Source organism: Dendrobates tinctorius, unplaced genomic scaffold, assembly GCF_039654945.1.
Source record: "Dendrobates tinctorius isolate UK_male_01 unplaced genomic scaffold, ASM3965494v1 ptg000015l, whole genome shotgun sequence".
Classification (NCBI taxonomy): Eukaryota; Metazoa; Chordata; class Amphibia; order Anura; family Dendrobatidae; genus Dendrobates; species Dendrobates tinctorius.
Genome location: NW_027361683.1, coordinates 56,166,317 through 56,187,650, shown reverse-complemented (window position 1 = coordinate 56,187,650; position 21,334 = coordinate 56,166,317). Strand labels below are relative to the sequence as shown.

At 44.3% G+C, this 21,334-nt stretch overlaps 1 protein-coding gene and 1 long non-coding RNA gene across 6 annotated transcripts in view; both read right to left on the bottom strand.

The window, feature by feature from the left end:
* EYA3 (EYA transcriptional coactivator and phosphatase 3) overlaps positions 1-21,334 on the bottom strand; it is a 471,672-nt gene that overhangs the window by 132,133 nt on the left and 318,205 nt on the right. The gene's annotated exons all lie outside the window — the stretch shown is intronic.
* LOC141077727 (uncharacterized) lies at positions 13,027-18,245 on the bottom strand. The gene is made up of 2 exons (XR_012227598.1): positions 14,200-18,245; positions 13,027-13,953 (listed from the first exon to the last, which is right to left on the bottom strand). It is a non-coding gene; the product is annotated as an uncharacterized lncRNA (long non-coding RNA).

The following is a 21,334-nucleotide window of genomic DNA, read 5'->3' as shown; positions in this document are numbered from 1 at the left end:
AATAGTGCAATGCCTTGGTCAAGAGATGAAAACATTAGATATTTCCCAAAAATGTAAACGTGATCATCGTACTGTTAAGAGATTTGTGGTTGATTCTGAGCACAGACATATTTGTGCTGATAAAGGCAGAATGAGGAAGGTTTCTGCCAGGCAAGTTCATCGGATTAAGAGAGCGGCTGCTAAAAAGTCATTACAAACCAGCAAACAGATATTTAAAGCTGCTAGTGCCTCTGGAGTCCCTCGAACCTCAAGGTGTAGGATCCTTCAAAGGCTTGCTGTGGTGCATAAACCTACTATTCAACCACCCCTAAAAAGTGTTCACAAGCAGAAATGGTTGCAGTGGGCCCAGACATACTGTACATGAAGACTAATTTTCATACAGTCTTGTTTACTGATGAGTGTCGAGCAACCCTGGATGGTCCAGATGGATGGAGTAGTGCATGGTTGGTGGATGGCCACCATGTCCCAACAAGGCTGCGACATCAGCAAGGAGGTGGAAGAGTCATGTTTTGGGCCGGAATCATGGGGAAACAGCTGGTAGGGCTCTTTAAGGCTCCTGAAGGTGTGAAAATGACCTCTGCAAAGTCTATCGAGTTTCTGACTGACAGCTGTCTTCCATGGTATAAGAAGCAGAAATGTGCCTTCAGGAGCAAAATCATTTTCATGCATGACAACTGTGGTTAGTTATAACAAATTATAATTATCCTCCATCCCATAGTCCCGGGCCCATAAACCCATCATACATATCCACCATCCCATAGGCCCTTGCCCATATACCCATCATACATATCCTCCATCCCATAGTCCAATGCCCATATACCCATCATACATATCCGCCATTCCATAGTCCCGTGCCCATATACCCGTCATACATATCCCTCCATCCCATAGTCCAGTGCCATATACCCATCACACATCCTCCATCCCATAGCCCCGTGCCCTTATACCCGTCATACATATTCTCCATCCCATAGTCCCATGCCCATTTACCCGTCATACATATCCTCCATCCCATAGTCCAGTGCCCATATACCCATCACACATCCTCCATCCCATAGTCCCGTGCCCATATACCCGTCATACATATTCTCCATCCCATAGTCCTGTGCCCATTTACCCGTCATATATATCCTCCATCCCACAGTCCAGTGCCCATATACCCATCACACATCCTCCATCCCATAGTCAACCATTATGACATCATAATGAGAGGCGGGGCTTGACGTGCACACACTTTTTCCCCAGTATGTACAGTCATGGCCAAAAGTTTTGAGAATGACACAAATATTATATTTTCACATGATCTGCTGGCCTCTGGTTTTTATGTGTGTTTGCCAAATGTTTTTATCACATACAGACATATAATTGCAATCATATTATGAGTAGCAAAAGGTTATATTGACAGTTAGAATGAGTTAATGCAGCAAGTCAATATTTGCAGTGTTGACCCTTCTTCAGGACCTCAGCAATTCTCCCTGGCATGCTCTCAATCAACTTCTGGATCAAATCCTGACTGATAGCAGTCCATTCTTGCAAAATCAATGCTTTTATTTTGTCTGAATTTGAAGGTTTTTGTTTGTCCACCCGTCTCTTGATGATTGACCACAAGTTCTCAATGGGATTAAGATCTGGGGAGTTTCCAGGCCATGGTCCCAAAATCTCTATGTTTTGTTCCCTGAGCCATTTAGTTATCACCTTTGCTTTATGGCAAGGTGCTCCATCATGTTGAAAAAGGCATTGTTGATCGCCAAACTGCTCTTGGACGGTTGGGAGAAGTTGCTCTAGGAGGACATTCTGGTACCATTCTTTATTCATGGCTGTGTTTTTAGGCAAGACTGAGAGAGAGCCCATTCCCTTGGCTGAGAAGCAACCCCACACATGAATGGTTTCAGGATGCTTGACAGTCGGCATGAGACAAGACTGGTGGTAGCGCTCACCTGGTCTTCTCCGAATAAGCCGTTTTCCAGATGACCCAAACAATCGAAAAGGGGATTCATCAGAGAAAATGACTTTACCCCAGTTCTCAGCAGTCCACTCCCTGTACCTCTTGCAGAATATCAGTCTGTCCATGATGTTTTTCCTGGAGAGAAGTGGCTTCTTTGCTGCCCTCCTTGAGACCAGGCCTTGCTCCAAGAGTCTCCGCCTCACAGTGCGTGCAGATGCACTCACACCTGCCTGCTGCCAGAAGCAGTATATTCATCAAAATGAGCCAACGCAAGATCCGCCACAAAGTAGCGGAGACTTAATGCTTGGTCACGAATGCTGTTGGAAAGACCCATATCAGAAGGAACAATGTGTTGATCTAACATGATAACACAAACCAACTGAGAGATGATCAAATGAAGTATATTGATACGAAATCCTAATGCATCACAGAACACGCTATCAATTCACAAAATTGATCTAAACGCGGTAAGGCTGGTTTCACACTAGCGTTTTATCGCGCAGCGCATCGTGAGCTATTGGTCGCACGCGCAATAGTCCCCTATCTTTAAAATGGCGGGCGCGGTCTAACTTCCGGTGCTGGCTAGAGAGGAGTGATTGCGGTGAGCTTCACAGGCCCCCGGTCAGAACGCACCCCCCAGAAGCCGTTCAATACCGTGGACGACGGGAGCGGACGCTGGAATTGGACCCCAGGAGACTCACCGAGCCATGGAACGATACCTGCTCCGGAGCGGCGATGGGACTGCAAAGAATATTGAGGAGAGGGCTGCGACGGAGGCCTCCAAGATGGCGGACTTAAGCGGGAAGGTGGGAACAAGCCCAGCTCCAAGCAGTGATCGCAAGGCACAAGTGAAAGTGCCTGTCAGCAGGAGAGCATGCAAAACAGAAGCCGCGGAGACACCATCACATGTTTCTCAATGCAAGCAATGACCAGCCAGGTCTTTCCCCGGGAAGGAACAACCATGGGAAGGGCAGTCTCCAATGAAGGAAACCACGTATGCCAAAACATGGTATCATCCACAGACAGCTGTTTCGGGGTATTGCCCCTCATCAGTGTGGAGTAGGAAACTGGCTGGTAGGAGCAATGCCTAGTAAAAGACTCTGAAAATGAGGATGCATTAACTCATGGAGATCAACATCCAACACTGCGGAGACACCATCACGTGTTTCTCAACGCAGTGATTCTAGAGCACTGCCCCCATCCCTTATGGGAAATATGCAAAACATGCTGTCTGTGGATGGATACCATGTTTTGGCATAGGTGGTTTCCTTCATTGGAGACTGCCCTTCCCGTGGTTGTTCCTTCCCGGGGAAAGACCTGGCTGGTCATTGCTTGCGTTGAGAAACATGTGATGGTGTCTCCGCGGCTTCTGTTTTGCATATTTCCCATAAGGGATGGGGGGCAGTGCTCTAGAATCACTGCGTTGAGAAACACGTGATGGTGTCTCCGCAGTGTTGGATGTTGATCTCCATGAGTTCATTCATCCTCATTTTCACTGTCAGCAGGAGAGGACCGGCTGCATTGCAAGAGGAGAAGCAGAGAGAGCAAGGAGGAAGTGTACAGCATGGAGGGCAGGAAAAGGCCGAGGAGCTACAAGTAGAAGGAGGTATGGAAGATCCCTGTGTGGAAGCCCCAGATTGCCAGGAGGTGCTAGAGAGGGGAGAGGAGGAGGAGGAGAAGCAGAAACACCCCCAAGAAAGTGTACAGGGCACAGCAGACAGTCAAAACGCTGGGGGCTTTGAAAGTGACAGTGAAAGTGGAGAGGAGCGTGCAGGCTTGGAGGCTAAACAAAAAAACCCCATAAAATCCCACTGTAAGGGACTTCATGACATAGACTATACAATCCTGGCACAGGAAATGGTTAAATACTTAGCTCCTGAAATGACCACTTTCATATATAAGGCAATACAAAGTGCTTTGAAGGGGTTAAAGGATGTTGCTCAGCAAGGAGCCAGACTTGATGAACTAGAATGCAGAGTCAGCAGGGTGGAAGATGATGCTGAGCAGCGATGCAGTGATGTTGAGCTCCTAGAAAAGAATGTCCATGTCCTTTTAGACCGCCTGGAGGACCTAGAGAACAGGTCCCGCAGGAATAATCTTCGCTTAGTGGGGCTCCCGGAAACAACGCAACAAAGCAAGCTACAGAAGATCTTTGAGGATGAACTCCCTGCAGCCCTGGGTCTAGAACCCAAAAGGAGAGTGGAAAGAGCCCACTGGGTTGGCCCACCCAGAAAAATAACAGCAGGGGGTCCGAACAGGCCGAGACAAGCCATAGCTAAATATCTCGATTTCAACGACAAAGAGGATATTCTGAGGGCGTTCAAGAGGCGGAAGGAACTATTAACATTCCAGGGCCACAAGATTGTCCTTTTCAATGACTTTTCTGCGGAAGTGACCAAGAGAAGAAGGTTGTTCAGCGAGAGCTGTACCAAACTTTATAGGAATCAAATCCAGTTCCAGCTAATCTACCCAGCGATCTTGAAGATAAAGGGCCCGGATGGTGTTACTAGAGACTTTCAGGATCACAAAGCAGCGAAGGATTATATCTCAACATTACTGGAAAAAGCAGGAAGCGAACGCCAGCGGTCACCTATTGAAAGAGGACTACTATTCCCAGCCCAGCCCAGAGGGAAGGAGTCGGTCTTGGGGGGTGAGGACGGCGCGGACTCCCGTCGTTCACCACAGGAGCAAAGACCCCCCAAGGCGGGTCTCCAAAGCAACAGCGGCTGTGATCAAAATCAGAAGGACAGTTGTGGGTGAGGATCCACATCACTAAGATGAGGTTCTTTGCAACAGGGAGGAGGGGAGCTAGTGGAGATCAAACTCGTTTGAAAGGACAAATGAGAGGGGGTGCTCAATTTTAGTATACTCACATAGAAAGAAGGGAAAAAGAGGGGAATAATCTTGTTTCGTTTTTTTGTTTGTTTTTTTTGTGGCTTAATTTTCAAACGATCGGGGGGGGGGAGCATGTTGGGGTAAGAGCAAAGAAGCCAGAAAAAGGGAAGTGACATAATTAAGTGTAGATTGTTTAGTTAGTTAGGATTTGGGTAAGGATAGACGGTACCCTATGGTTAAGATTAGTTGTTATGGGGGGGGGGGGGGGTCGAGGGATGGGTTTGATTGTTAACACACGAGAATGCAGAGAGAGACACAACACTAAGAGGCAACTTGTCACAAGGAAACCAAGGGATACTGGTAAAATAACATGAGGGTTATTTCGTGGAATGTTAAGGGGTTGAGAGGACCAACAAAAAGGATGATGGTTCTGAGACACCTTAAAAAATTGAAAGCGGATGTGGCCCTATTACAAGAGACCCATTTGAAAGAGGAAGATTTTTTTAGAATGAAAAGGCTATGGGTGGACGAAGTAGTAGGCTCACCATCGGAGGGAAGAAAGGCCGGGGTAGTCATACTAACACGCAGAAATTTAGCTTACAAAATCCAAGAAGTGGACAAAGACCGAGAGGGTAGATGGGTAGAGATCACGCTGGTGGGGGCGGTAGATACATTGATCATTCATAACATATACACCCCGAATACTGAGCAGAAGGCCTTTTATACTAAATTACGGGACAAATTTGTAGGGAGGGAGACCCAAAAAACAATAGTAGGAGGAGACTTCAATATGGTTCAGTCCATGACGGAAGATAGGAAGGAAATAGGAGAGGGGATCAGGAGACAAGAGGGTAAGCCAACGTTGTTGTCAGAACTACTGATGGACTCAGACTTGACAGATGTGTGGAGAAGGGAGTACCCGAATGAGAGAGAATTCTCTTTTTACTCACATGCTCACCAAACTTGGTCCAGAATTGATTATCTACTGGCAAGTAGTGACTTATTGGATAGATGTAGGGAGGTCAAGATAGAGGACATAGTAATCTCTGACCATGCGTCAATTGCTCTGGATATGGCCGACAATTTCCCCAGAGGGACTGATTATATATGGAGATTTCCAGGTTTTTTGCTTAGGGACCAACAGTTTGCGAAGGTGATGCAGGAATGGTGGGGAGATTACGAATATCATAATAAAGCGGAGGGAATGAATCCACAGCTATACTGGGAGGCAGGAAAGGCGGTCATGAGAGGTCATCTAATGGGACAAGTATCGGGTCTTAAGAAACAGGTGAAGGAAAAGTTTGACAAGGCAAGTAACAGATTGCGTGACACTTATAGTAGTTTTTTGAGAGACCCTTCTAACCAGCAAAGGGAGGACTGGAAGCAGGCAAAAAGGGAGTTCGATCACTGGATGGAAAAGAGAGCTCATGAGAAAATCACAATGGGACATAGACTTGAGGAGATTTGGTGACAAGGCGGGCAAATTGCTTGCAAACCTTGCAAGAGGGAAGAGACACAGGAACAACATTCAAAAAATAAAGAAGGATGGGTCGGTGGTCAGTAAACCTGTAGAGATAGTCGCAGAATTACAACAATTTTATACAGAGCTGAAAAGAGCTCAGGGACAGAAGGGGGCACACATTTTCTGGAGAAAGTAAATATCCCGACTTTAATGACAGCTCAACTAGATCTTTTAAATGGGAATGTCACGGAACAGGAGGTACAGGCAGTCATAAAATCTCTACCTGCAGGCAAGTCACCGGGGCCAGATGGATACACAGGGGACTTCTATAAAGCAATGGCTCAACAGATAACACCCACTCTGACAAGATGGTTTAACATATTGTTACAGGGGAACACACTTTTAGAAGGTTCCAACTTAGCTTATATTAATTTAATACCAAAGGAAGGGAAAGACCTCGAAGACCCAGCGTCCTTTAGACCAATATCTCTAATAAATCAAGACATCAAGATAATCTCGAAACTTATGGCTAATCGTTTGGCGGAGGTATTACCAACAATAATTACCCCAGCGCAGGTAGGATTTATTAAGGGCAGGAGTGCAGTCATAAATATCAGGAGAACGCTACTGGCAATAGATGCTGTGGTCAAGGATGTGAGTGGGGGTGGCAGACCGGCGCTTGTGACCCTGGATGCGGAGAAGGCGTTCGACAATGTTAAATGGAGGTGGTTGGACCAGGTGTTGGACAAGGTGGAATTGAGAGGTGCGTTTAGAAACTACATAAGAATGATTTACACTGAATCTACGGCAAGAATACAAATTCCGGGTCACTTGTTGGGTGCCTTCTCACTGCAAAAGGGGACACGCCAGGGGTGCCCATTATCACCATTGCTCTTTGACCTGGCGCTGGAGCCACTGGCTCGATACCTGGAGCAACAGAAGTGTTTTGATGGGGTAAAACTTGGACATAAAAGCCTAAAAGCAGCATACTTGCTGACGACATTATTCTGTACATGGGGGAAGTGGAACGAGATTTACCCAAGGTACTGGGAATTTTCAAAGAGTTTGGGGAATTCTCAGGGTTTACTTTGAACAAAACTAAATGTGAAATTCTCTTCCTTAGGGCCAGAGACAGACAGAGCCATGGAGGGGATAACTTGAACGAGATCCCAATAGCTAAGACGAGCATAAAATACTTAGGTATCAGATTAGGGAGAAGAATAGACTTGGTATATAGCTTGAATTTCCCACCGGTCATAGCAAAAATAGTGTCAGAATTGGAAAGGTGGCAGAATCTACCCTTAAGTTTGCTGGGTAGAATCCATTTATTGAAAATGATGTTTTTCTAAGCTGCTTTATCCGTTGCAAACAATCCCAATGCTGCTAAAGCACACGGACGTTAAAAGAGTCAATGCGGCTATGAGAAAATTTGGAAGGGACGACGTCCTCGCATAAAATTACAGACACTTATGATGGACAGAGAGAGGGGGGGCATGAACATGCCAGATATACGGGGATACAACCTGATGTGTATAGCAAGGCATATTATAGATTGGATAAAAAATACCAGTTGGTACTCAGATATAGGGATAGAAAAAGCATACGCTCATCCGTGGGACATAATATCATTACTGCATACCCCGCAGGGTCTACTTCCAATTAAGATAAAAAAATACAGTGGTATTCAGGGACACAATCGCGACCTGGAAGGAACTAAGGAAGAAACTAAGTTTATCATGGAGAGTTTCTAAATATCTGCCGCTATGGCAAAACCCAGCCTTTCCAAATATCGGGGATAATAGCCTACTACTTGAATGGAGACGTAAGGGGATTCATAGGGTGGCGCACCTGCTGCACACTGAGGAGCATAGGTGGTTGAAGAGGGAAGAGATAGTAGAAAGACATGGATTGAAAAGCGAACAAACATTACAATATGGGCAAATCAAAGGGTCAATAATGTCGCTATGGGTGCGAGTGGAGGAAGAGACAAGAAGCAACAGAATGGATAGATTCCTATTCCAATCAATAGATAAACCAACGATTACATCACTTTACAAGGAGTACAGGGAGGTGTTTATTCAGAAAGAACCTAATCTAATTTTTGGTGGATGGGTAAGGCAATTGGAAATTGCAGACGAGGACACAGGAGAGAAGATACTTGATGGGTGGAAGACCTTGAGGAAGAGTGTACTGAGCGAGGTGTGGAGAGATTCACACTTCCGCATTATGCACAGAGCAATCATAGCTTTTAATATACCGATCTCGGCTGCTATGAGGGATAGGAAAATACACTGCCCGAAATGTAAGCGGAGAGAGACAGACTTATTTCACGGGCTATGGGAGTGCGCGTCAGTAAGGAAAGTCTGGGACAGCGTGAGAAGGATGATGAATAACTTATGGAAAAGGGATCTACCCCTGAATCCCATGTTATATCTATTCCACTATGTAGGAGAGAGAGGAGAGTCGTTTAGAGGGCAAAAGGGCAGTACCGATTTTGTTCCATTCCATATGCGTCATGGTCAAAAGAAATATCTTGAGGTATTGGTTGAATGACTCGATTCCGGGGGTGGGCGCGATTGTAACTCAACTCAAGTCAATGATTAACTTAGACTGGATGGAGGCAGAACGAAATAAAGAGAAGGGAATAAAGCCGTTTATAGAAAAATGGAAAGCATTCTTGTTGGGCTATCACACAGACCAGTAAATAGTGAACTACATGAAGCCATTTACATACACTGAGTGGTATCTCTTGGAGGATATAAACGGCTCACTTGGGAAACTGAAGGTGCCTGTGGTCCGCCAACAGATAGTTACACATAACGCAATGGATGAGGAAAGGTAGCGGCAGGGATGGTGTACTCGAAATATAAACTCTGCATACTTGTGACAAAGTAGAAAAAATAATCGTTTGGAGGGGGGAGGGGGGGGGAGAGGGGGAGTTTTTTTTTTTCTTTTTGATGTATTTTGATGTATGGATATGTTTTATGTATATAAATCTATTCAGATAAGGGGCCAGAACTTGAAAGGCTGTACAGTATCAAAATTTTCGTGTATCGACCCCAAAAAAGTTTGTAACTGCGATATTGTCTGGATTTTATCTTTGAAAATAATAAAAACTATTGGAAAAAAAAAAAAAAATGGCGGGCGCAGTGTCTAGCGATTGCACGCGTGCCTCAGCGTTTTCATGCACTGCGCATTTTCCAGGGGTGCGACCAGATGCGCCGGACGCTACATGTTGCATTCTTTGTTCCACCCAACATCGTTAAACAATCGCATGCACGCGTGTGCGCACGCAATGCGCAAAAAATAGCATTAGAGTCTATGGTGTCGCTGATGTGCGCTGTGAAGTGCACATGTCAGCGCTTTGTAAGCGCGTGCGATTTCAGAGAAAACAATGTCTAGACACTTGTTTAATACACCCCCTAAACAAGCAACATTATTTTGGCGGAGTGTACATAAAAGAAGGGGTCTGTAGTGCCAGACCACACTCTACAGACAGTCTGCAAGAGATAAGAAACCCTGAAAGAGACAATACACCTACCCAGCAAGAGACAAGACTCAAGTTTGGATTACAGCATCAGCAGCTAAAATGTGAGTATTATAAAATCTATATATGTGTGCCTGTCCTTAAAAATATATTATGTACTAATGTTTTTTTGTTTTTTTTTATTCCAGCATGTCTTCTGGATCCGAATATTCGCCATCCGAAGAAGAACTGGCCCAAGCTGACCGGGAGGTGAGGATTTTGCTGCCTTTGTGTAACTATAGCTGCCTCTACAAAGCTGCTCTCTGGATCAACAGTGACTGTTTTGTGTATTGGACTGCTGTATTGATTCTGGTGTCATTCTTGCTCCTGAAGGTACTGGAGTGTTTGTTGCAAAATATATTCTTGCTTCAAACACACCAGTGCTCTCTGGATCAACAGTGACTGCTTTGTGTATTGGACTGCTGTACTGATTCTGTTTTCACTCTTGTTCCCGAAGGTACTGGTGTGTTTGTTGCAAGATATATTCTTGCAGTAAACACACCTGTGCCCTCAGGATCAACACTGACTGCATTGTGTATTGAATTCTTATGTGATGCCGCATTGAATGTTTGCCACGTTCACTCAGGTGTGTGAGATGATACAGATGTTGCCATCAGTGCATTGTATAACATTTTTCCTTTGTTTTTTGTACAGTGAACAAAGTCCGCACACGTTGGCGCTCAATGAAGGACCGCTTCAACACTGATGTTTGTGCTGAGGGACAGGTTCGCAGTGGTTCAGCGGCAAAGACCAGAATAAAGTACCGCTATCATCACGAGTTGGCTTTCCTGAGACCGGTCCTTGCCACTAGAGCGTAAGCATTTTATTTTTTATTATATATTTTTTTTAATAACCTGTGCTTTTCTATTCCACAGCTGATGCTTCTAGTAAATGCATGATAGCAATGTTTTACTTTTCTTTCCACAGCACCTGGAGCAGCACCCTGCAACCTGTCCCTGGAGCGGTCCTTCATCGATCGACCTCGGACCCGTCCCAGCCATCCGACAGCCAGGAAGCAACTTGCAGGTCAGCAACACGGACAGCTGGTGACCCGGAAGCTGGTCCATCAGGTGTTCCCCTGTCCCAGGTCTCTGCCACTGGTTATGCGGGCACTACCCGCCAGCGGCAGAGGGCCTCGGACAGGCCTGTCTTGCCCGAGTTCATGCACTTGAGTGAGGCCTTTCATGCCAGCCTCAAGTCGCTGTTCGACAGAGTGGAAAGTGGTTTTTCACTCATGGAATGCGGCTTTACCCACATGCAACACTGCATCCACTCTGTTGACCAGCGCCTTGACTGGCTGGAGGCCGACCTCAACAGACCAGCGCACCATTTCTTTAGTAAAATTGAACAAGGCATGGCGGAACACCTTAGTCCTGAGCAACAGCTGAATGTGTTACAGGCCTGCAACACTGCTTTCTTACAGGCTATGCAGCAGAATCAGTACGTGCAGCACTCACTGGTGTCAATCCCACCTGTGCCACCACTGACTCGCTTCACTACAGTACCGACTTCTGCTGCATACCACAGCACGGCCACCTGCATTCCTAGCCAAGCCGGACACCACACCAATGCCGAGTGCTGCTGGATACTCCACCCCCGCCACCACCATGGCAAGCGCTGCTGCTGTCTGGAGCACCACTACCGCCATCGATTCAACATCTTGGCGCACCGCCACCGCACAACCAGCTTGGGTCACCAGCACTTATTCTCCTGGTCGGAGCACGGACACATCTCCGTCTAGGAGCAACGCCACAACTCAGCATGGGAGCACCGCCACCATTCCTCATCATTCCAGCAGCACTGCCACCACTTCGCCTCATAGGAGCACCGCCACCGCTTCGCCTCATAGGAGCACCGCCACAACTTCTCCTACTATGAGCACACTACCACTTCTCCTCATAGGAGCACCGCCACCACTTCAACAAGAAACACCAAGAACACTTCTTCTAGGAGAACCGACACCACATATTCTCCTTCAAGGAGCACCGCCACCACTGAGCAGGAGAGAAGTGAACCACATTCCATATTTTTCTCATCACGGACACAGTCCACCATCTCCAGGCGGGAAAGCAATGTAAGGCAGTCAAACGGTGGTTGTCAGTCCTCCCTCTCCTTATAATGTTTCTCAACCTGCCTCCGTTTCCATCTCTGATCTCCCTTCCCCCACTACTTTAGTCGCCCCTTCACCTAGAACCCCTTCCTCAACTTCCAGCCATTCCTCGTCTCTCCACACCCCCAAAGTATCCCACTCTTCCCACAAACGTCCTTCAAAATTTTTTTTTTTTAAATAAATGTGCAATTCAGCTTTCACAAAATACTGTTTCATTAATGTGTCTTTCACCGCCTACACATACTGCACTGTACACACACACTGTGCCGTACACTTAGCGCTTTCGTCACCACATAGCTCCATTACTGCCACGTTTCTTGTGTCATTCTTGGAGATATGTGTAGTAAAAAACACAAATCTATATGACTTGTATTTTCCACACCAGTCTCGAGTCAGCTAATATTACACATACTGAAGAGAGGATGTTGTTGAGTGCAAGGTGTATCTATTGTTACCTTGCCAGGTATCATCAAAAGTTAATTGACTATGGTGTGTTTTTACCAACATCATTTAATTTTTTGTGATACAAGACAAGGTGATTCTAGATATACCTTGTAATTAACCACATCCTCTATTCAGTGTGTGTTGAGAAACTGAGGAGATGACAGGGAAAATACACGCCATATATACAATACCGTGCCCTTGTATCATAGCTATCACACCTGCTGCAGTTTACCTTTTATGTGTATTCTCCTGCCCCTATGTGATAACCTTCTGAAGTCTGGATGCGTTACTTTTGGCATCCTCACTTCAGCATGACACCAGGCCTGGGTATTGTATTAGTTGTATAAACTTTAGTATGTCTACTGTCTGCTTTCAAACTGAAGCCACCGTGATGATACTACAAATAATATTTATAGTTACAGCGTTAAGTGTCATAAATAGTGAGGGACGCAACTGCAGTCCCAAATCACTATGGTTAACATCATGCCAGGTGACACAAAAATTATTTGTATTATCTCCACCGTCAAGCAAACTGAACTCAAAGTGTAGAGATGATAAAGATCATACAACTTGTGTGTGTGTCTAGTCACCTGGTCAGGAGTACTAGTAAATTCATGATGCACAAGACGCAGCATCATTAATTCACTGGTACACCGGGCCAGTTGATTATTGTATTGAAGTGTAAGAAGACAGAGTGCACTCGGTACAGATATCACAGGTTTTTTTATTAACATACACACAAAAGAAAACTTGGTTTACACCATTTGATCTTGCCATTCCACCCGTCCCACATCTGAGTTGAAGTAGGCCGCAAATTGGTACCTCATATGGCCAACTTCAACGGATGACCTGAGAGGGTGCTGATTAAATTCAGGCAATTGGTTAGGAGCTGCATCATCGAGTTCGAAGTTCGGGTGCTCTCTAACCATGACAAAATTATGTAGAACCACACAGGCCTTCACCACCTCATCCCAGGTTTCAGATTAATGGCTGTGCTGAGAATGCGCCATCTGGAGACAAGTATTCCAAAAGCACACTCAACAGTTCTTCCGGCCCTGGTCAGCCTGTAATTTAAAATTCTTTTGGTGTGGTCCAAGTCCTGGGTGGAGTAGGGCTTGAGCAGGTTTTGGCACATCTGGAATGCCTCATCCCCAAACATTACAAAGGGCTGAGGGGGACCTTCGTGTTGGGAAGAGGCCGTGGCCTGGAGAAATTGAATTGGTTGCCATACAACCTCCGGCCCATGTCCAAGTTCTTAAAAGTCTGGGAGTAATTCCCACAGCCAAATGCCCCAATGTCCACTGCAATAAACATACAGTCTGCATCTGAAATGGCCATGAGTACTGTAGAAAAGTACTTTTTATAGTTATAGTACTCAGACTGTTCTTTTTGGTTTTATAATACAGATGTGTTTCCCATCAACGGCACCCAAATACTTAGGGAAATTGCAGACTGTCCAGAATCTTTCAGCAATTTCAAACCACTTTTCCAAGGTGGGCAGGGGCATAAATTCTGGACAGAGAACGTCCCACAAAGCCCGGCAGGTGTCCGCAACTATTCCAGACAAGGTTGATATTCCAATACGGTACTGGAAGTGCAGTAAAGAGAGGCTCTCGCCAGTAGCCAGGGATCTGTGAAACAGAGAAGCAAAAAAAATTAATATTTGTGTATATGAATTGTTTAGAACCACAAAAAATACATAACACAAGAAAAAAACAAAGGCATACAAATATATATGCAGCCTTTTCTCATGGCATAAAAAAAAAAAATGCAGCCTTTGGTTAACTACATGGCAAACAATAATTCTGCCAGCTTTGGAATAGTCCATGTGAGAACAAAGAAAATTATGCAGGCATTGTTTTTGCAATACTACGTACCGCAATGTGACCAGGAGCAGTTCCTCAGGAGGATTCGCTCGACTGAGCAGTGTCCTGTCTCCAGATGGCATCTTGGACACAACCAAGCAAATAAGCAAATACCTGAAGGTTTGTTGGGACATCTGTGTGTAATCAGTAAATTTATCCGGGTTTGCCTGGAGCTCGCTGTAGAGGGTGTTATACGCGCCACGACTCTCCCGGAGTTCAATAATCGGATGTATCCACAAACGCCGCCACTGCCGTCTTCGCTGTCTCTCTCTCTCTCCCTTTGTTGATGGCAAGCAACTGCAAAAACCTGAGCCATCCTGATGTGCAGATCCAAGTTGAAGTGAAAACTCTTCCAGTGCAGTTCCATGTTGTCAAGAGAAAATCCAAGGAAATGAGAAGAATTTAGCTGTAAACTGGGTCTATATAAAGAATTTTCATAACACAAGCCCACTGCTGTCCCATTGGTGGAGTCTGTTGCAAGAAATGTTCTAGAATTTTCCTCCTGTGATTGTGACAACATGCGCATAAAAAATGGAAACGCATGGAAAAATGCATACAAACGCAACGTTTTTTGTCGTAATGAGCACAATGATGCGATGAAAAAACGCAGCGTTTACAAGCGTTTGTAAGCGTTTTTTGCATGCGATTCATGTGCGCTCGAAACGCTGCGCAAAAAGGCGCAAGTGTGAAACTAGCTTAAGCAATGCTAAAATTCTGTAACACGATTTTTTATAAGCCAATAGATCATCAAGTCCTTGATGAAGGGGAAAACTACGTCCATAACCTTGGAGAGTTCACTATTCATCCAAATAAGGTCAGAAGGAGGTGGTCCATTCCAGAAAGCCATCCAGAAGCCCAGGGCAAACTTCATCATATAGAGAGGGTATGCAGACAGAGTCCATAAACTTGCGGGGTGATAAAAATCGCATCCAGGTCAGGACAATTAAAAAGTGGACATTTTCATGTACAAAGTACTAGAGCAATAAAAAGATATATAAATTCTCATGTCATCACCCATAAAAACCTAAGAAGAGAAGCTCTTTGTTTAGTCCACCCGGTGAAGTACTATTAAGATTTAAAATCCATCGGGATTCACGACGTAATAGCTCTTTTGTCAAATTGCCACCTCATATGTTGTTTGATATCCGATTCAATGCCATAATGCGTATCCCATTAGATTTACCACCATGATGCTCAAGGAAGTGACATGCCACTTATGTAATGGGTTTACCTTTTTCTTTATCAATCTTAGCCTTTCCAATGTTTGAAGTATGCTGCTGAATCCTCTGACTTTCTGGCTTGTTTGACCCACATAGAACATAGGACATGGACAGATCAATAGATAGATTGCATTCTTGGACTTACAATTGGAAAAAATGCGCGTGCTTATTCTCCCTGAAAAAATTGGAAGATCGATAGTGTCAGTTGCGACCATATAAGGACACATATTGCACCCTCCACAGGGAAAAGACCCTACCACATGGTTCCCCGTATTCAGTTTGATTGTTGGTCTTTTGAAATGGCTTGCAGTGAGGTGGTCCTTTAGGTTTTTCGCTCTTCGGGCAACTAAACTGGGGGAGTCAGAGAGAAAATTTAGGTTCATTGAGCAAAATGCCCCAGTATTTCCCGAAAATACTATGTACATCCTTCCGTGGGTGCCCAGGTGTTTTTGCATTGATGAGTTCACCGGTGCTTTCTTTCTCAGGATGTACCAAATGTAGATTTTGCCACTCCTAATGTTGTAGCAATTTCTCGGATGGGTTTTTTTCTGTTTTTGCAGCTTAAGGATGGCTTGTTTCACCTGCATGGAGAGCTCCTTTGACCGCATATTTCCTTCACAGCAAAACCTTAAAAATGCAAGCACCACACCTCAAATCAACTCCAGACCTTTTATCTGCTTAATTGACAATGACATAACGAAGGGATTGCCCACACCTTTCCATGGAATAGCCTTGGAGTCAATTGTCCAATTACTTTTGGTCCCTTTAAAAACAGGGTGGCACATGTTAAGGAGCTGAAACTCCTAAACTCTTCATCCAATTTTAATGTGGATACCCTCAAATGAAAGCTGAAAGTCTAAACTTCAACTGCATCTGAATTGTTTTGTTTAAAATTCATTGTGGTAATGTCTAGAACCAAAATTAGAAAAATGCTGTCTCTGTCCAAATATATATGGACCTAACTGTACGTCGGCATCTAAAAATCACTAAAATTGACATATCTCCGGGCCCGGATGGGATACACCCCGAGTACTGCAGGAATTAAGTACAGTCATAGATAGACCATTATATTTAATCTTTAAAGATTCCACAATAACAGGGTTTGTACCACAGGACTGGCGTACAGCAAATGTGGTGACAATATTGCCAATATTCAAAAAGGGGACAAAAACTGAACTTGGAAATTATAGGCCAGTAAGTTTAACCTCAACTGTGGGTAAAATCCTGGAGGGTTTTCTAAGAGATACTATACTGGAGTATCTGAAGAATAACCTCATGACCCAATATCAACATGGGTTTACAAGGGACCGTTCCTGTCAGACTAATCTGGTAAGCTTTTATGAAGAGGTAAGTTCCGGACTGGACCCAGGGAATACAGCGGACGTGGTGTACATGGACTTTTTAAAAGCTTTTGATACGGTGCCACACAAAAGGTTGATACATAAAATGAGAACAACGGGGATACGGGAAAATATGTGTAAGTGGGTTAAGAGCTGGCTCAGGGATAGGAAACAAAGGGTGGTTATTAATGGAGCACACTCGGACTGGGTCACGGTTAGCAGTGGGGTACCACAGGGGTCAGTTTTGGGCCCGCTTCTATTTAACATATTTATTAATGATCTTGAAGGGAGCATAGAGAGTAGAATTTCCATATTTGCAGATGACACTAAACTCTGCAGGGTACTCAATACAGAGGAGGACAATTTTATATTACAGGAGGATTTATGTAAAGTAGAAGCTTGGGCTGATAAATGGCAAATGAGCTTTAATGGGGATAAATGTAAGGTCATGCACTTGGGTAGAACAAATAAGATGTATAATTATGTGCTTAATTGTAAAACACCGGGCAAAACTGTCACTGAAAAAGACCTGGGTGTATGGGTGGATGACAAACTCACATTTAGTGGCCTGTGTCAGGCAGCTGCTGCAAAGGCAAATAAAATAATGGGATGCATTAAAAGAGGCATAGATGCTCATGAGGAGAACATAATTTTATTTCTATATAAGTCACTAGTGTGACCACACTTAGAATACTGTGTACAGTTCTGGCCTCCGGTGTATAAGAAAGACATAGCTGAACTGGAGCGGGTGCAGAGAAGAGCGACCAAGGTTATAAGGGAACTGGGGGGTCTGCAATACCAAGATAAGTTATTACACTTGGGGTTATTTAGTTTGTAAAATCGAAGGCTTAGGGGTGATCTTATTATAATGTATAAATATATGAGGGGACAGTACAAAGACCTTTCTAAAGATCTTTTTACTCAGACCTGTGACGGGGACAAGGGGGCACCCTCTACGTTTGGAGGAAAGAAGGTTTAAGCATACACACAGATGCGGATTCTTTACTGTAAGAGCAGTGAGACTATGGAACTCTCTGCCATATGATGTTGTAATGAGTGATTCCCTACTAAAATTTAAGAAGGGACTGGATTCCTTTCTTGAAAAGTATAATATTACAGGGTATATACACTAGTTTCCTTAATATTGCGTTGATCCAGGGAGCTAGTCTGATTGCCGTATCTGGAGTCGGGAAGGAATTTTTTTCCACAATGTGAAGCTTACCGTTTGCCACATGAGGTATTTTTTGCCTTCCTCTGGATCAACATGTTAGGGCAAGTTAGGATAGGATATGGGTTGAACTAGATGGACTGAAAGTCTTCCTTCAACCTTAATAACTATGTTACTATGTTCGTTGCAGTTTTCTTACGAAAAATCTTGGTTTGGATCTGACGTCCCATTTTGATGATTTCAAGGTCCAGAAATTCTAATGAAGTCGTGGACAATGATGCTGTCAAAGAGATATTTAATGTGTTATTAAGCTCTGAGATAAATTCTCCACATTCATCTTCAGATCCCTTCGATAGGATCAGCAAGTCGTCAATATATCTGAACCAATGTAGTACATTGGCTTTACAAGCATGCAACGGGCGCACCCGCGTCTCCCCCCACCAACCCATAAACAGGTTGGCATAAGAAGGCGCACAGCGTGCACCCATCGCAGTGCCGGACACCTGTTTGGGAAAAGTCCGATCAAACACAAATTAGCTATTAGATAATACAAATTTGAGAAGATCCAAAATTAACGACTGATGCCTGCGGTCACCTGTAATCTGTTTGTCCAGGAAAAAAGATACTGCTTCAATTCCCAGCGTATGACTTATACAGGTATACAGCGAAGTGACATCCATTGTTACTAGTAAGGTATGCTCAGGAATTGTAAGATTTTGTAGTTGTCGGATCAGATGGGAAGTGTCTTGAATGTATGAATCTAGAAGAGAGACAAGAGGCTGTAAAAAATGATCTATATATATGCAAGGTCTCTCAAAAAAAACACCAATGCCCGCTACAATAAGCCTACCTGGGTGCTCGCTCATTGATTTAGGAATCTTTGGGAGCAAATATAAGGTAGGTACCAATGGAGAGTGGGTAGTTAGAAATATATGCTCCTTTTTATCCAAAATATGGTTGGATTTTGCTGAGCAGAGTAGGCGGTCCAACTTTTTCTTAAAGACATCGGTAGGATCTGATGGTAAAATTTGATAGCAATCAGTATTACTTAATTGCCTCTTTGCTTCTTTTATGCACATATCCGTTAGCCATACTACAATATTGCCCCTTTTGTTCGCTTCTTTTATAACAAAGGAGGGGTTCTCCTTTAATTGTGACAAAACTCTTCTCTCTCTATTTCCCAGATTTTCATTTTGGTGATTCTTAAGCTTAAGTTTCACAATATCTTGGCTTACCATCTCCCAGAAAATCTTGACCGTAGGGGAAACTGCAAATGAAGGTGTAGCCTGGCAAGGCAAATTCCATATCCTGTTAAGGACAGCCCCTTTTTTAATAATTGTTTTTCTTCATGAATAGTCTCCTTTAGACATTGCTGGAATGGCAAAACGATGTTCTGCATATCAAGAGTGTTAACTTTAACCTCCTTCTCTGTAATGCTTTCCTTCAATTTACTCAATAATTTTCGATCATGATCAATTAATAAATTGATCAGGTTAGAGGAATATTTTAGAAGGCCTGCTTCCCATGTGCTTTTGAAGTCAACGTCTAAAGGAGACTATTGATTCATTTGAGAAGGACATTATACAAAAGAAAAAGAGAAAATTTAAACGGGATAAGAGTGATTTCGATAAAGAGTTTTTAGGTGGTCCCATCATGGCAATGGACATATGAATAAATTTGAGAGCCATAGCAGCAAGAGGCCTACCCTGGTTGTCACCTGTGGAGAATCATCTGCTAGCGATTTTTTATCCTCAGGCGCCAGCGACCCAGAAAGCACAGTAGAAGAGGTCGCTGAAAGTCGTCCAAACCAAAAGAGGAAAGCAAGGAGGTTTCAAACATGATCTCCCACATACAAGAGGTAACTGAGACACAACAGGAGGAAATGATATCGGCCACGTACTCCACCAACCCAGGTAATATACAAATTGTTAACCTTAGTGATTATGTCTTGTCTGATGAAGAAAAACAATTAAAAAGGGGCTGTCCTTTGCCCCCATGAATAAATTGGATAAGTTTACTCTTACAAAAGATATATACACTCACTGGCCACTTTATTAGGTACACCATGCTAGTAACGGGTTGGACCCCCTTTTGCCTTCAGAACTGCCTCAATTCTTCGTGGCAGAGATTCAACAAGGTGCTGGAAGCATTCCTCAGAGATTTTGGACCATATTGACATGATGGCATCACACAGTTGGCGCAGATTTGTTGGCTGCACATCCCTGATGCGAATCTCCCGTTCCACCACATCCCAAAGATGCTCTATTGGATTGAGATCTGGTGACTGAGGAGGCCATTTGAGTACAGTGAACTCATTGTCATGTTCAAGAAACCAATCTGAGATGATTCGAGCTTTATGACATGGCGCATTATCCTGCTGAAAGTAGCCATCAGATGTTGGGTACATTGTGGTCATAAAGGGATGGACATGGTCAGCAACAATACTCAGGTAGGCTGTGGCGTTGCAACGATGCTCAATTGGTACCAAGGGGCCCAAAGAGTGCCAAGAAAAAATTCCCCACACCATGACACCACCACCACCAGCCTGAACCGTTGATACAAGGCAGGATGGATCCATGCTTTCATGTTGTTTACGCCAAATTCTGACCCTACCATCCGAATGTCGCAGCAGAAATCGAGACTCATCAGACCAGGCAACGTTTTTCGATGAGCTTGTGCAAATTGTAGCCTCAGTTTCCTGTTCTTAGCTGAGAGGAGTGGTACCCAGTGTGGTCTTCTGCTGCTGTAGCCCATCTGCCTCAAAGTTCGACGCACTGTGCGTTCAGAGATGCTCTTCTGCCTACCTTGGTTGTAACGGGTGGCAATTTGAGTCACTGTTGCCTTTCTATCAGCTCGAACCAGTCTGCCCATTCTCCTCTGACCTCTGGCATCAACAAGGCATTTCCGGCCACAGAACTGCCGCTCACTGGATTTTTTTTCTTTTTCGGACCATTCTCTGTAAACCCTAGAGATGGTTGTGCGTGAAAATCCCAGTAGATCAGCAGTTTCTGAAATACTCAGACCAGCCCTTCTGGCACCAACAATCATGCCACGTTCAAAGGCACTCAAATCACCTTTCTTCCCCATACTGATGCTCGGTTTGAACTGCAGGAGATTGTCTTGACCATGTCTACATGCCTAAATGCACTGAGTTGCCGCCATGTGATTGGCTGATTAGAAATTAAGTCTTAACACACAGTTGGACAGGTGTACCTAATAAAGTGGCCAGTGAGTGTATCTTCTGTAGACAACTCATTTTCAAACTTCTTTATCATCAGCCTTCCATCATAGATTCCTTGTCCCAGAATGAGAGACAAGTGTTTAGTGATTTGTTGGAATTACTTGAAGAGAATGAAGGTCCGAGGAGTGACACCTCTAACAGGATATGGAATTTGCCTTCCCAGGCTACACCTTAATTT